The following is a 4,593-nucleotide window of genomic DNA, read 5'->3' on the forward strand; positions in this document are numbered from 1 at the left end:
GCTAATGCACACACTCTGTCATAGTGCTGCCAATCACCGGTGTGGTTCCCTCCCCTACTGGAATAGAATCCAGTGATTCTTTTGTGTCTGTCACTAACGCCCAGTAAGTTACAGGTTTGAAGCACGTCACAGTCATTCAGTCATTGAATCCTACTCAGAATACCACAGACAAGGTTAGACCTTCCGGATTCTCTTGAATGCCGCCATCAGTTCTTGCCTATACCACGAAGACTCTGATCTCACGGAATGGTTGGCTCGTTTGTCAGGCGAGCACTCGGTTGTCAGGCGATCAACCATGCATCGTGCAATCAGGAATCCAAGAGATATTCACTAGAGCCTCGAATGCTAGTAGAACAAGAGTGGTTGTCAGTCACTTTGTTCATGAGTGAGAATGGTGATGGGCGTCAATCATCACCTTCATCAAGTTGAAGAACAAGTGATATCTTGGATAAAGAGCAAGCGGAATTGAATGGAAGAACAATAGTAATTGCATTAATACTCGAGGTACAGCAGAGCTCCACACCTTAATCTATGGTGTGTAGAAACTCCACCGTTGAAAATACATAAGCATAAGGTCTAGGCATGGCCGAATGGCCAGCCTCCCAAGGAACTAAGATAGCATACAATGAAGATAGCTACCAAAGTCTACTTAAGATCTAAAAGTGATCAAAAGCTCTCTAATACAATAGTAAAAGGTTCTACTTATAAGAAACTAGTAGCCTAAGGTGTACAGAAATGAGTAAATGACATAAAAATCCTCTTCCGGGCCCACTTGGTGTGTGCTTGGGCTGAGCAATGAAGCAAATTTTGTGTAGAGACTCTTTTTGGAGTTAAACGCCAGCTTTGGTGCCAGTTTGGGCGTTTAACTCCCATTTGGGTGCCAGTTCCAGCGTTTAACGCTGGGATTTCTTAAGGTGACTTTGAACGCCGGTTTGGGCCATCAAATCTTGGGCAAAGTATGGACTATCATATATTGCTGGAAAGCCCAGGATGTCTACTTTCCAACGCCGTTGAGAGCGCGCCAATTGGGCTTCTGTAGCTCCAGAAAATCCGCTTCGAGTGCAGGGAGGTCAGAATCCAACAGCATCTGCAGTCCTTTTTGGTCTCTGAATCAGATTTTTGCTCAGGTCCCTCAATTTCAGCCAGAAAATACCTGAAATCGCAGAAAAACACACAAACTCATAGTAAAGTCCAGAAAAGTGAATTCTAACTAAAAACTAATAAAAATATACTAAAAACTAACTAGATTATATCAAAAACATACTAAAAACAATGCCAAAAAGTATACAAATTATCCGCTCATCAAGAAGCCAAGGCACAACTCTCTGTAGAGGACCTAACAGAAATCTTCAAAGAAGAAGAACCCATGGCAGCCGAAAACAACAACAATGCCAACAACGCAAGGAAGGTGCTGGGTGACTTTACTGCACCTACTCCCGACTTCTATGGGAGAAGCATCTCTATCCCTGCCATTGGAGCAAACAACTTTGAGCTTAAGCCTCAATTAGTTTCTCTAATGCAACAGAATTGCAAGTTCCATGGACTTCCATTGGAAGATCCTCATCAGTTCTTAGCTGAATTCTTGCAAATCTGTGACACTGTCAAGACTAATGGGGTTGACCCTGAGGTCTACAGACTTATGCTATTCCCTTTTGCTGTAAGAGACAAAGCTAGGACATGGTTGGACTCTCAACCTAAAGAAAGCCTGGACTCTTGGGAAAAGCTAGTCAATGCCTTCTTGGCAAAGTTCTTTCCACCTCAAAAATTGAGTAAGCTTAGAGTGGAAGTCCAAACCTTCAGACAGAAGGAAGGAGAATCCCTCTATGAAGCTTGGGAAAGACACAAACAATTAATCAGAAAGTGTCCTTCTGATATGCTTTCTGAATGGAGCATCATAGGTATTTTCTATGATGGTCTGTCTGAACTATCCAAGATGTCTTTGGATAGCTCTGCTGGAGGATCTCTTCATCTGAAGAAGACACCTACAGAAGCTCAAGAACTGATTGAAATGGTTGCAAATAACCAATTCATGTACACTTCTGAAAGAAATCATGTGAACAATGGGACTAGTCAGAAGAAAGGAGTTCTTGAGATTGACACTCTGAATGCCATATTGGCTCAGAACAAAATATTGACTCAACAAGTCAATATGATTTCTCAAAGTCTATCTGGAATGCAAAATGCACCAAGCAGTACTAAGGAGGATTCATCTGAGGAAGAAGCTTATGATCTTGAGAACCCTTCAATGGAAGAGGTGAATTACATGGGAGAACCCTATGGAAACACCTATAATCCTTCATGGAGAAATCATCCAAATCTCTCATGGAAGGATCAACAGAGACCTCAACAAGGTTTCAACAATAATAATGGTGGAAGAAACAGGTTTAGCAATAGCAAGCCTTTTCCATCATCTTCTCAGCAACAGACAGAGAGTTCTAAGCAGAATACCTCTAACTTAGCAACCATGGTCTCTGGTCTAATCAAAACTACTCAAAGTTTCATGACTGAAACAAGGTCCTCCATTAGAAACTTGGAGGCACAAGTGGGTCAGCTGAGCAAGAGAATTACTGAACTCCCTCCTAGTACTCTCCCAAGCAATACAGAAGAAAATCCAAAAGGAGAGTGCAAGGCCATCAACATGGCCGAATTTTGGGAGGAAGGAGAGGCAGTGAACGCCACTGAGGAAGACCTCAATGGACGTCCACTGGCCTCCAATGAGTTCCCCAATGAGGAACCATGGAAATCTGAGGCTCAAAATGAGACCATAGAGATTCCATTGGACTTCCTTCTGCCATTCATGAGCTCTGATGAGTATTCTTCCTCTGAAGAGGATGAGTATGTCACTGAAGAGCAAGTTGCTAGATACCTTGGAGCAATCATGAAGCTAAATGACAAGTTATTTGGAAATGAGACTTGGGAGGATGAACCCCCTTTGCTCACCAAAGAACTGGATGACTTGTCTAGGCAGAAATTACCTCAAAAGAGACAGGATCCTGGGAAGTTTTCAATACCTTGTACCGTAGGCACCATGACCTTCAAGAAGGCCTTGTGTGACTTAGGGTCAAGTGTAAACCTCATGCCTCTCTCTGTAATGAAGAAGCTAGGGATCTTTGAGGTACAAGCTGCAAAAATCTCACTAGAGATGGCAGACAACTCAAGAAAACAAGCTTATGGACTTGTAGAGGATGTTCTGGTAAAAGTTGAAGACCATTACATCCCTACTGATTTCATAGTCCTAGAGACTGGGAAGTGCATGGATGAATCCATCATCCTTGGCAGACCCTTCCTAGCCACAGCAAAGGCTGTGATTGATGTTGATAGAGGAGAGTTGATCATTCAAGTGAATAAAGAATCCTTTGTGTTTGAGGCTCAAGGATATCCCTCTGTCACCATGGAGAGGAAGCATGAAGAGCTTCTCTCAAAACAGAGCCAAACAGAGCCCCCACAGTCAAACTCTAAGTTTGGTGTTGGGAGGCCACAACCAAACTCTAAGTTTGGTGTTGAACCCCCACATTCAAACTCTAAGTTTGGTGTTGGGAGGTTCCAACATGGCTCTGAGCATTTCTGAGGCTCCATGAGAGCCCACTGTCAAGCTACTGACATTAAAGAAGCGCTTGTTGGGAGGCAACCCAATGTTATATTTTGACTATTTTCCTTTGTTATTTTATGTTTTTTTTTGTAGGTTGATAATCATGAGAAGTCACAAAATCAATGAAAAAAGCAAAAATAGAATGAAAAACAGGAAGAAAAACAGCACACCCTGGAGGAAGAACTTACTGGCGTTTAAACGCCAGTAAGGCTAGCTGTTGGGCGTTTAACGCCCAGTCTGGCACCATTCTGGGCGTTTAACACCAGAAATGGGCACCAGTCTGGCGTTAAACGCCAGAAAAGGGCAAGAAGCTGGCGTTAAACGCCAGAAATGGGCACCAGCCCGGCGTTTAACGCCAAAAATGGCTAAAAACGCATTTTTGCATGCCATTAGGTGCAGGGATGACTTTTCCTTGACACCTCAGGATCTGTGGACCCCACAGGATCCCCACCTACCCTACCACTCTCTCTCTTCTTCACCCATTCACCAATCACCTCAACACCTCTTCCCCAAAAACCCTTCACCACTCACATCCATCCTTCATAAAACCCCACCTACCTCACCATTCAAATTCAAACCACTTTCCCACCCAAACCCACCCATACATAGCCGAACATCACCCTCCCCCACTTCTATATAAACCCATCTTCACCCCTTCATTTTTACACAACCTAAGCACCACTTCTTCCCCTTCTTGGCCGAAAACAAAAGCCATTCCCATCTCCTTCATTTCTTCTTCTTCTACTCTCTTCTTTCTTATTTTGCTCGAGGACGAGCAAACCTTTTAAGTTTGGTGTGGTAAAAGCACTGCTTTTTGTTTTTCCATAACCATTTATGGCATCCAAGGCCGGAGAAACCTCTAGAAAGAGGAAAGGGAAGGCAAAAGCTTCCACCTTCGAGTCATGGGAGATGGAAAGATTCATCTCAAGGGTGCATCAAGACCACTTCTATGAAGTTGTGGCCTTGAAGAAGGTGATCCCCGAGGTCCCTTTTTCACTCAAAAA

At 43.4% G+C, this 4,593-nt stretch overlaps 1 non-coding gene across 1 annotated transcript; it reads right to left on the reverse strand.

The window, feature by feature from the left end:
* Window positions 1-1,771: 1,771 nt before the first annotated feature.
* Window positions 1,772-1,879, reverse strand: LOC112798721 (small nucleolar RNA R71). Its single transcript, XR_003200319.1, has one exon. It is a non-coding gene; the product is annotated as a small nucleolar RNA R71 (small nucleolar RNA).
* Window positions 1,880-4,593: the final 2,714 nt, after the last annotated feature.

The sequence above is a fragment of the Arachis hypogaea genome, chromosome 4, assembly GCF_003086295.3.
Source record: "Arachis hypogaea cultivar Tifrunner chromosome 4, arahy.Tifrunner.gnm2.J5K5, whole genome shotgun sequence".
Lineage (NCBI taxonomy): Eukaryota > Viridiplantae > Streptophyta > Magnoliopsida > Fabales > Fabaceae > Arachis > Arachis hypogaea.